Source organism: Melospiza georgiana, chromosome 6, assembly GCF_028018845.1.
Source record: "Melospiza georgiana isolate bMelGeo1 chromosome 6, bMelGeo1.pri, whole genome shotgun sequence".
Taxonomy (NCBI): domain Eukaryota; kingdom Metazoa; phylum Chordata; class Aves; order Passeriformes; family Passerellidae; genus Melospiza; species Melospiza georgiana.
In genome coordinates this window covers 47,695,954-47,708,764 of record NC_080435.1, presented here as the reverse complement: position 1 = coordinate 47,708,764, position 12,811 = coordinate 47,695,954, and the positions used below count along the sequence as shown (strand labels likewise).

The window sequence follows — 12,811 nt, the reverse complement described above, 5'->3', positions numbered from 1 at the left end:
ATAGCTCAAAAGGACAGAGCATAATTTCCCTGACAAACCTCCAGGCTTCAGTAGTGCTATATGGATGATCAGATGAATCTGTGGCAGGATCTCCAAGAATACCTCACTGCAACTTTCAGGAGTATGTACAGGTAAATTGCTGTTAGCAACTGTACTATGTGATAGCAAATGGTCTGCATTTGGACTGCTATTTTGTCTTGGAGCATCCACACTGCCCCCCCTCTAATAAATGTTAATTTGCATCAAGGATACCTGGACAGCTCTGTTCTGCAGCATCCATTCTAACTTGAAGGATTCCAAGTTATGGACGAATTATGGCCGCATTACTATGCTTTCATTAATGCATACCTGACAACTGTGGTATTATGTGGTGACTACAGTTGTCATGATGATCTGGAAACTGCCCTCAGTGGTCTGTTTGGTGCAGCCAAGCACCTGCAGACATATTTGTACTCCATCTGCAAGAGATCAGGGTGTCTTTGACCAACACTTAGTACAGCAGGACAATGAGAAGGAGTAGCAACGAGCAGTGCTATCAGTAATTAGACATATACTCCAAGGCTGACAATACCACAGTCGTTTTGGAGAAGAGAGTGCTGCTTTGTCACTAGTGAAGATGCCCAAGCTCTGAAAACCACGGATGTTACATACTTATTTGGTAGACTGCATCACAGAATCCATAAATAATCACCGATAATTGTCAACATCCCTAAACTTGGGAACAAGAACATGTAGAATGAGTGAGTTATAATCCTGAACAGTCAAAGGTCCTTGTGGTGGGTCGAATGAAGATCTTGACATCATTGCTAACCTTCTTCCCCTGCCTATACAGAGAAAGTATGAAACTTTATGGCATGTGAACCTTTGAGGACCTCGGCTGCGCAGTAATGTGACTGATGGAAGACCTGGATGATGTGGCAGTTCAACCAAGCTACACTGACCTGATTGTCCAGTCATCCACAGCAACCAGGAATGAATTAATTTCATAGGCAAGTGGCAACCATGATGACCATGAGAAGAGACCTCCTGCAAGTGGTGTGTTGGTGCTGCAGAGTGTCAACACTTCCCTATACCATTTCTGAACTCAAACCAGTCATTCAAGACCAGCATATGATGTAATTACACTGGGCAACTGTCCTCATCCACCACAGCAACCCTTGGCAAAGCAGAGAATGTTGCACCATAGCTAGAGGCTAAAGGTGGGCTTAAACTGAAGCATTGTGTTCTGAAAAGAAAATTCCCAATTACCTTACTTTTAAAGACCTGAAAGGATACAGGCCCTTATTGAACTGTCCTGGGCAGCCTGATCCCACAGCATGTGGGTGTTCCTGATGCAGTCACTCTGTCCTGGCACCCTCGAGGCATCACCACTGGTGGCAGCAGCACCATGGCCGTGCAGCAAGTGCAAGGGAGTATGACAGCTACAGTGACAAATGCAACAAGGGAGCAGCTCAGGAGCTCTGCTCTGCTGTTGGTCCCAGCACAGGCCACGTGAAGAACTTCACATCTAAGTTCCTGCTGACAGATTAGATCAGGTATCAGTTGACTAAGCGCTCTCACTCTGTAGCTATTCAGCACCTTACACAGTTATGTACAATACACCACAGCAGGCAAACTGAACATTTCAAACCACTGTGTTCATGAGCAGTATCAGCTAAGAGCTTAAGATGTTGAAAAATGAAGCTACATTTCTAGCTCATAGAGTTAATCCTGAACTTTTACTGCTTTTCCCTATGTTCCATGAATAGAGTAAGATCTGTATCACCCTCAAACCTTTTCTCACCATTAAATTTTTTTTTAAAAGCAGTTTGGTGTTAAAAGAGATGACTCATAATGCTGCAGCATCAGTTAGCTGGCTTGAAAGGGATGCTGATGACATAATTTTGATTTTCATTACCAAAGAATATGAAGGTAAGGGCTGAAAATGTTTTATACTTCTATCACCTCATTTTATATTTTAAATATGTAAATAAGCTATAGTGATTGGTATCTTGGTGTGCTCTAATTCAAAAATTGAGCCTATATTTTGTATAGAAACGGCACAAAAGTTTAAGCTTTTACTATTATTATTTTTTTTAGAGTTTTGTTCCCAGATATAGTAGATGTAAATAAGCCTAAAACCTTACCACAGAGCTTACAGTTTAAGGACTCAAACCTCTAGTACTTCTATGAATATAAGTAAAAGAGATAAGCAGATAATTAGTCCCACTGAGCTCATGGACAGACAAAGTGCTTAAACATTTGCTGTATTGTACTTCAGCTGCATACATGTTTGCATACAAGCCATATCCTATATGCAGAGCTACATAGAGAAAGACATGACAGAAAAGTAAGCATGAAGACAGAAAAGTATATAAGCAATACACTTGCTTTTTATAAACATGTACATGAAACAAGTTAACAACCTTGATATAAGAACCTTGATATAAGTTATAACTAGTACTGATGAACCATACAGTTCAGAAATTATGTTTGGCTCTGTTTTTGTCTGCTTAGCAACAATTGATCCTTTTTCCTGGTTTCTGTACACATGCCAGGTAGGAAATTGTAATAACATAACTTAAAATTCCATACCCCAGTTTGGAATTTGATAGGACAAAGGGTTGTATCTTTAAACTGAAAGAGGGTAGGGTTAGGTTAGATATTGAGAAGAAATCCTTTCCTGAGAGGGTGGTGAAGCACTGACCCAGGCAGCTCATCTCTGGAAGTGCTCAAGGCCAGTTTGAAAGGGGATTTGAGAAAGCCCCTTGGTCTAGTGGAAGGTGTCCCTTCCCTCCCCATGGAAGAGAGATTGGAACTAGATGATTTTCCAGGTCCCCTCCAACCCAAACCATTCTCTGATATTCCTATTTAGGAGCTATTTTAAAGAGGCCATTTTTGTTCTTGGACCTTTTTTTTACATATCTTATTATAAATCCTAAGTATGGGGAGTGTGCTAAGTTTTGGTTTATTTTATTTTCAAATGAGAAAAGACTCTTGGCTTGTTTGAGCATTAGTTTTTGATCTGGCTGAATTTTCCTTCTCCTCTGAAATGGATTTTCAATTGACATTACATCATAGAGACTGAATAGTTTCATGGTACAGTTAATATATACATCGAGTCCAAATAATTGAAAATATTATTAAAAAAATATTCTTCAGAAGATAGAATTACAGCTACATCTAGCCCAGTATCCTGACTTTGATAGGGATCAATAATGCACAGCCTAAAGAAGACCTCAAAAACGGAGAAAATATTCACAAAACCTAACTGGTTTATCCTTCCAGCATTTCATGACCTCTGGTTCAGAAACTTTGGAGCTAAGGGACATCTCTTTGTTTATAGAAGTTAATGTAAAATCTGATATCCAAGTGGACTTTATCCCATACAACTGCAGCTTGCAGCATTTCATATGGATTTCACCAGCTAGCTTCTAAATTACTTTACTTGGAAAACTAGATGCAACTGCTAAGAATTATGCACGGACTGTTTCATTAGAATTCCATTTTCAAAGCCAATATATTTAAAAGTAACAAAATTGTCTTTGTATTAGAATGCAATCTACAAACACAGACATTCCTTTGATCCTTATTCCATAAATATATTTCCTCTTGAGACAAGCAACTTACATGAGTCTTCCAGCAATTTTCAGCAGTATCTCCTCCCAAAGAAGGGTCAGACTACACAGTATATGCAGTGGCAAAAGACAAGACAAATTAAAAGCACTCAGCAGCTTGCATTAATGTGCTCTAAGTCTAAATGTGCAATTAAAATAAAGCATTCACATTTGAAAAACAACTCTAAAAAACTGTGGGGTTTGTCTCCAAAAGATTAGTCAAATGTGTGTGATTTTGATTGTGGGGGAAGGGAGCAATGAGTTTGGTTCAAACATAGACCTATTTAGGTAGCTTCTCTTTTAATATAGTTAGTATAAAGACACATTTTTGGGACCACCTGGAATTTTGAAGATGGAGGAACATAATTTCTGGAGAGAAAAAAATAAACCTACAGAATGGATAGCTGTTCAGCTACTTGGAAATATAACCAAACCAAAATCATATAGAGCAAGGTGTATTTTGTCATATATTGCTGTATCCTAACTACCAGTAAGTATTTTTAATAATATGCAAAGATAGAAGAACTGATTTGAATTTTATTCCTGATTTGAATACAAGACCAAGGTGTTTTTCATTACAGATTGAAATGAGAAGATTTTAATCAGTCAAAAGGAAGATGAACAGGCATCAGTTACTAGAAACTGCTGTGATTTCCAGCCACACTGATGGAGCACTAGGAGACTGGTATTAAAAAAAATAGTTACTACAACTAAAACATTTGAAGAGATGATGGTACCTAATGACTTTCAAACTCCATTCTCTACTGACAGATTTCCCTAATGGAAATTTCTTTCCTATTCTCATAATACTTGTCTTTATAAATTAGCCGAGTTTGACATTGAAAGCTTGCTATACAAGGCTGATTTTGAATCTATTAAGCACTTCAAACTGCAGATATATGAGAGATACAATCATTGTGTCCATGGGAAAATTGTCAGAAGTAATGCAAGCTCATCAACACATTCAGTTATAAGACTGGAATGAAGTGACACTTTCTTGCTAGACATCAGATACCAGAAGTTTACCAGAAGGCACATAAAAGAATTTGAAACCATATATAAAAATAAACAAATCAGTGTCCTTTGCATCAAACAACAAATATGGTTCTCTGCCCGCCCCTCCCCCATTTAGTGGAAAGTTTAAAAAGCAAGCATTCTGAGTAGATCCAGATAATATTACACAATATTTTCTACTCCTTTTGAAGGAGGAAAATATTGCGATCTCCACTTGGTTTCAAAATCTAGGCAAAAAAAGTATGTATATATATATATTTATAAAAACTATAGATGCATTATATATGAATATATATATTAATTCCATGGTTGATTACATAAAGCAAACTGTTCCAAATTAAACACTTATTTGAAGACTGAATAATTTAACAGAATAAAAGTCCAAAATGTGTAACCTATAATTCAAAGAATAGAATGATCAGTATATGACTTTTCCACAGTTACTAAGTGTACAAATGAAAATATGTGAAATAAAGTGTATTAAGTGGGCATTGTTTAGGATATAAACTATGTAAATTAAAAATAGCTAAGAATATTAACAGAAATGCATCTAACTTCAGTGACCTTGTGTTTAAGAGCTCTGCAGAAGTCAACCATCTCAAATGCCTTTCTTAAAAATAAACAGGAAGAGAGAAGATATCACACTTATAGATGGCTGATTTTGTGTCTAATAGACACATACTTCTGATGGACAAGCAATTTTTGACCTTTATAGTATTTATCAGCTTCAGTGAAAAAGTAATTTTTCCAGTTTACAGTTGTCTCCTAAAGGCTTTTATCATAGCACATTAATAAGAAATTTTGGGGGGCAGCTGTTTATTGCGAGTCTGCATCTTGCTGAGCATGAAGTCTGTATCTTCCCCAGCTATTGTAAGGGCTCTTCAGTATTATTGCATGGTGATGTAATCTCTCACCTGCACTGAACACTTGTCCTGTTGGTAAAGCTGTATATTTTCAATTAGAGATTGAAACTTTTGCTGAAAATAGCCTCAATACCATCTATAAAATAACATTTAGAATAAATTCGTTAGATCTTTTTGTAATAAATCAGAATACATTTGTGGCTTCTTTGAAACAACTTATGAATATTGGGGGTAATTTGATGGCTGGAATATTTTATTGCATGAATATGTTGAGTTAATAGGTAGATGTAAGACAAGCAAATAATCAGGAAAGAGAAGGGGCAAGTTTCTCCACAGTAAACAGATTAGTGGTGATTATTCTACAAATAAGGTATGGTATTATTAAAATGGATACGCAGACTTTCTTTAAATGTTTTGGTTTTATGGTTATTCTAGAAAAGGCTGTGGTGTAATAAGAGTAAATGACTTCTATATTAGTCACATTTTAGAATTCCAACAGGAATAAAGTTTACAAAACCAAACAGAACAACCAAATTCATAAGGCTAAAACAGATTAAATTGTAGCCCAAAGCTTCAACTATCTAAGAGGATGCACTGTGAAGCATCAACATAGAGGGGTAAAAGCAGCAATAGGAAGAGACAAGTGATGATGTGAGAGATACTTAACGTCACCTTCAGCTGTGACAACAACATCCTTAAGTCTGTAATTAAAGGCAAATGGATGTCGCAGAGGCAGGGAGTGGGGGGAAGGCTGCTCTCCTGGGGTGTGTGGGTGGTGTGAAGGCATTTACCTCTGCAGACAAAGAGAGGCACTGGAAAGATTAGGCAACTGCTGTCTTAGAGGAGGCATGATTACTTTTACATGGCATATCTGAAGTCAAAAAGGGTACATAAAAGGCTAAAGAAAACATGAGTATGGTCTGCCTTGAAACACAAGATTAAATAAGGGATTAACACTTGCTGTTTGTCAAAGCAGTGAGGCTCTGATGATTTCCTCAGAAATCCTCCCCATCTCCTCCTTAAATATCCATCAAAGCATAGTTCAGGGACTGCAGTGGGTTCCTGTCCAAACTCAAATGATTTATAGTTCTGTTGTTTTGGTACTCGTTATCCAAAAGTAATTATTTTATCTTATGCATAAACCAAACCAGTACCTCCACTAATCACAGTTTTCTAAAGAAAAATACTGTCACACAGTGGAACAGTTTAATCAACTTGTTATCTAAAGAAGCAGGAAAATAATGGTAAGCATCTCACAAGTGCCAAAGCCAAGTTCTTGGGTGGGGAGATAATATAAGGCCACACCACATTATAGATACATGTTTCTGTGCTGGTGTGAGAGACTGGAAGCACTGCAGGCTCCAAACCTTTCGTGTGTGTGTGGAAGAGGTAGAACAGGCCTTTCCCTGGTGAGGCAGTGCTCTGCCCCATACACCCCCCAGGCCTTTATCCCAGCCCTGCAGCAGCCACTGATCCCCGAGACATCAGAGGCAATGCTCCACACCTGCCCCTGGAGCTCCCAGCCCAGCTCCTGAGTGGCCAAATGACCAAAGTCCCACCTGGGGAAAGGGCCCAGGTAGGTCAAGGGGTATTTAAGGCCAAACATGAGACAAGAATTTCTTGACCTTCCTCCTCCTGGAATTTCTATTACTTGAATGCTGCTGGAACTCAGGAGTTGGTAGCTATATTTGTTCTTTTCAGTATCTTTTCTGTCTTCTGATTCCTTCTTGTTAGAATTCCGAGCAACTTAAAATTGAATGGGCTTTGAGTTTGCTAAATTGAATGGGTGAAACTAATACTTTGACAAGTGGTTTATGTTGACTGAATGCTGCTACAAACTTTTTGTCAAAGTTATTTGATTTTCTAGGGTTGCCAGTAAAGTTTTCTTTGTTGAGCTCTTGAAAATATCTTGTCAATATTTCTCCCATGAATCTAATTCAAAGTGCATGAACAACTGTAAGCCCTGTTAAAAGTCTCATCAAGTGAGTTGTTTGGGGCCTTACAACTGGTTTTGGCTGGGGTAATTTTCTTCACAGTGGCTGGTATGGGGCTGTGTTCTGGATTTGACTGAACACAGTGATGGCAACAGAGATGTTTTTGTTATTGCTGAGTAGGGCTTGCATAAAGCAAAGGCCTTTTTCACTCTTCCTACTGCCATGCTGGCAAGGAAATTAGAAGTGCATGGGAGGCTGGGGACAGACACAGCCAGGGACAAATGACCCAAACTGACCAGAGTGACATTCCAGACCTTATGGCATCATGTCCAGTATATAAAGTGGGTGAAAGAAAGAGGAAAGCAGGATGCATTTGGAATGACAGATTTCATCTTCCCAAGGCACCATTACTTGTGATGGGGGTCTGCTCTGGTGGAGATGGCTGAACACCTGCTTGCCCATAGGAGGCAGTGAATTAATTCCTTATTTTGCTTTGCTCATATTTGTGACTTCTGCTTTCTTTATTACACTGTCTTGATCTCAACCTATGAGTTTTCCAGCTTTCACCTTTCCAGTTCTCTTCCCGAATGTGCTGGTGGAACAGTGAGTGAGCAGGTGGTTGAGCTTGGCTAGGGTTAAAGCAAGACAGTCACTGAGAGAAGTGATTTAATCAAATTTATACACTAACTTCTCTGCATATTACAAGTAATTCTAAGAATCTGTGGCATTTGCCTCATCTGACTTCCCGTTTGAAGATGCATCTCACTAGAGTTCCAGGAATGCAACACTGAGTTGAATGGGAAGCAAATAATTGGCAACAGTTTCTGTAATCAGTGTTTGGTCTGGAATAAAATCTGGTTGAATAGAATGCATTCTTTTAAAAATGGAGAGAGATGTGTTACTAGTATAAATCTTTATAAAAGCTCAAAAATGCTCGGGGGTGAGAGGGTTGAAATACCTCAGAGTTAATGGAGTTATTTACGATGTCAATAATCTGCATTGCTGTCATGCTTCCCATCGATACATTAAGAAGCAGTCACAACAGAAAAGTAAGCTTGAATGTGACATGTTGTAAGAAGGAAGATGCCAAACCTCACTCTTAGCCAGGCTTAATAAATGACAGCCAAAGAAAAGCTGCCTAATGGGGCACTTATTTGCATAGAAGTCTTTAACACTTCAGAGAAAATGCAAATCCCAAGGAATTTACAAAAAGAGGTAAAATGCCTTCTGACCAACTGGAGTTTGACATCCTCTTCAAAGACTGTCACAGCAAACACTTTACACTAAAAAAGAAAAAAGATTAATAAAACGGAGTGTTCTAACATTCAAATAACCTAGGTTTCACCTAAAAGTCCTCTACTTAAGAAAAATGAAAGAAATGAGGCTGTACATGGATTATTGAAAGCTCAAAGAACTCCAAGTGCCTGGTGCATAACCTCTAGAGCAGATTATCTACAGTAAATATTGTACTGGATATTTTTAGGTGGTGAAGTTACTGCTTCATATTCTGAGCTTGCCTATGAAATAGGCAATAGGGACAGATGCAACAAATTCATGGAAGAAATAAAAGGTAACAATTCTTCACACTCTTTTGTTACTAAATCATTATGGGTCATCAGATGAAATTAGCAAATGGCAAAGTCAAAGCAAGCAAATGGATGTCTTTATTTAGGAACTGCATTGTTAAACCAGAGACTCTCATGACACTATGCAGCTGCTCCTGGCCAGCATTGGCGACAGCAATGCTGAGCTAGAGATATCCTAGTTTGCATCCTGTATCTAAATAAATCAGTATGGGATGAAAAAATTAAGAAAAACAGTAATGAAATTATAGAACTGCTTCAATACCAGTTACCTGTTAGCTCTAGTCCCAAGACACACAATTTACAGTGCCAGTGTCAATTATGCAGGTGAAGTTAGAAATACCCATCTTTTGGATGTATTGAAAATTTGTAATTCACTCTCATAGTTTTGCTACTTGATTTTTCACAATAGTATTTTATATCTAGGCCATGTTAATGGAAACATATTTATCTACTGGTTTTCTAACATATTTAGTTTCTTTTTGTTCTTTAAAACTCAGGGAAATCTTTCATCAAAACATTTTCCTGGTCCTTTTAAAGGTGTTTTTAGTTGTAATGTAATGCTGATTATATTAAATCATATTGTATTATAAAATATTATAATACTCTATGTTAAGAGGTGCCTTCTAGACACCTAATATAGTACTTGAAACTAATGGGAGTTTTCATATTTTTTCTGAGGAGCTCCAAGTTCCTTTCAAAATCCAGGAGATTCACGAACTGAGTTTGAAACATATTATCTTAATTTATCCATTTGTTTACAGATTTTCTTTTCCATTATTTCAATTAATGGACCCATCTTATCTTTTTAAGTTTCAAAGAATAGGCTCAAAATCAATAATCAGACACCTTTTCTCAAGATAGAGGGAAAGAAACCTCTGTAATAATTGTTCACTTCATTAAATCTCTTTTTGCTCATTGGTAATTTAACAGATGCAATACCTTTAAATACATCATTAGAAGAAAACTTGTGGAAATTAATTCATTACTTTCCATTTATGCTTTTCAAAAATTGTCCTTCCCCCTTCATTTTATGTGGCACTTCTTTTCACTCTTTTTCTGCAGGCTCACTTTAAAAACTACAATGCATAGCTTTAAGTTCTGCCATTTAAACCCTTTTTTCCTCATATTTATGCTTCCTTGTCTGGGGTAGGAAAACAGAACCATAAGTTCTGCAACTATCAGAATATACTCACAGTCTTCATGATGAGTTATAAGTTTTAATTTCATCATCACTAGCTTTCAGATCACCTTGATTAACTTCTCCTTTCTAAAGTCACCTTCTCCAAAGTTGACAGTAAATTTTCAAAATAGTGAGAATTCACATGCAGGTCTTTTGAAAAGGACTTAGACTTTACTCAGGGAGTATTACTGAGGTTTAATGACAACATTATGTAGAACAGTTCACTGTGTTTCCTCCAACAAATCTGAAAAAAATTCAAACTATTGTGAGTAAGGATTAGGATTCAAAAGTCAATTATATTTATTAAACAGAAATTCTATTTTTGCCTACCTTAAGAAGCTTTAGCAGTTCAAAAAGTGAAATAAACTCCTATTTCTGTGTCAATGGCTAGTACTGCTTTCTTTCCCCTATCGACAGCATTCATTCATTTTCCTCTTCCTCATCAGAAACTGAGAGACATGACAATTTTTCCCCCTCTTTTATAACCAGGTATAATTATAATTTTAATTACTAAATATAATTTTAATTACTATATAATTTTAATTACTAAAAGTAATTAAACTTTTGAAAGTGCTGCCTGTAATATAATGGTAGTTGCAACTGTACAGTGACTGAAAAAAAAAATAAACAAATCACTTTTCAGTGAAGAAATGAATACTAACTGAAACAGGACCCTAGGAGCAAGCAGTAATGCTTAAATGCACTCTTTCAAGAAACGATCCACTTCCTGACAGAGTTGTACCACTTCCGTTTAGAGAATTATTAGACTTGGATGCTTAGCATAACTTCTCCTTTCATGGTAAAAACATTAAGTGGTTTTAGAGAGATAAAACTGTTGCCCAGAGAAGTTTCATAAAAAATACTTTTAACAACAAATATACCTACCCCGTCTACTTTTCTGACAGTTATCAAGCACAGACTGTTCAATTAAAGGTTCAGATTAAACAAAAGATAAAAATCACAGTGAAGATATGCAAACTAAAAAGTAGAACTAATACTAAACTAAAATTTGTCACAAAAGTTGTTTCATATCAAGTTTGTCTTTCACAGTGAGTCCTTCCCTAAATTCATTTTGTGGTTTCCAAAATTTGATTGTTTTTTATTTCTGCTGTGCAAATGTTCTCCATGGAGTGATCAAGGAGAACATTTTGTATCATCTAGCCTTCTGAAATTTGTCCTTTGAAAATAACACCTATTTCTGTAACAATTCAATGACCATAAGAAAGCACCAAACACCTTCAACTTTAGCTCCATAGAAATTACAATTTCCATAAGCAGCTCCCCTTCCGAAACAAAGTAAATCAAATACCTCAAAACTGTGAGGCCCCGGCACCCTGGAATTATGCAGCTCTAGCACTCATGTTCTTCTTTTTCTCTCTCATTTCCTTTCAGACGTCTGTACACTGAGCATTTCCATTTCACCTCAACCCTCAAACCAGCTTGGCACACCACCTCTTTTAGAACCAAAAATAAAATATTGTGACACTTTTTCTTTAATGAAGCTCAATAATATCTTTCCATGTGGGAATTTCCCACAGCATTTTTTTCCTCCCTCTTTTCACAATTAGGAATGACAAGTAAATACACATATTTTTGAACAGTTGTGTTGTGGGGTAGAGAAGGGACATCTATCTTTAGAATGGTGTTACTCCATATTCCCAAACTTGCAGCACATGCTCAGCCCAAACACTGAACTGTTGGCTGACTGACCTGTCGGGTTGTGCACATGAATATGAAAATGCTGCTTAAAAACCAAAAACCATTGACACTATGGATCATGAGTAGCTCGGCACTGCCCCATAGCTTTTAAGCATTTAAACATCAAATATTTTTCCTTTTATACCAGAGGGGTAATTTATTGTATGCACATCATACAAACAGTAGGGGTTTTTTTGGTGTTGCAACATACACACAAATGTATTTAAATGCAAGTAACAATTTCAGTCAGTTAAACTGCACTTCTAAAAGCACAGTTAACACACCAATGGTGGTTTTACTTCTCCAAACTAACAAAAAAAACTCTTACAGACCAGTCTGTACTCCCTCTCGTCTAAGCCCATCCCTCTTCCTGGACTTTCTCATGCTGCTTTGGCTGCAGGCTTGAGCCAAATTTCCTCCCTCATCTGACTCTGTGACAGTGCAGTGACTTAAACAGGACAGAGGCCCAATCAGTGCTGGCACCTGACTATCCATACTTCTGACTGCTGCCGTGATTCCAGGAATGGTTGGGTCCCTGGCCAGTATTTTTTCCAAGCAATGTCTTTGTACATCCAAGCTGGAGGCTAGCACAGCTCAGTAATGGTATGCAGGCTCGACAAATCCAGGAGGCAGTGAAAAAAAAGGCCACTCTTTTGAAGGGGAAAGAATTTAGCTGCACCATGCTATGTCATGCCACTTCCCTGACACCTACAGAACGAGTCCTAATCAGTTTTATTTTCTGGTATAGATGAAGCCTGTGTATTTCCACTTATCTGTAATTCCAATCTATCCTTACGGCTGGCAGAACTCTGTCCTTTAAAGCCACCCACAAAGCCACGTGATACTGCTGTATGATGGAGGCGATGTCACCAGCCCACTATACCTGGACCATTCTGCTCAAGGTATAGATCTACTCTCATGTCAAGTACACAACCAAGTC

General features: G+C 37.5%; 1 protein-coding gene across 2 annotated transcripts in view; it reads right to left on the bottom strand.

Annotated features, from left to right (window-relative positions):
- DGLUCY (D-glutamate cyclase) overlaps positions 1-12,811 on the bottom strand; it is a 48,869-nt gene that overhangs the window by 33,475 nt on the left and 2,583 nt on the right. The gene's annotated exons all lie outside the window — the stretch shown is intronic.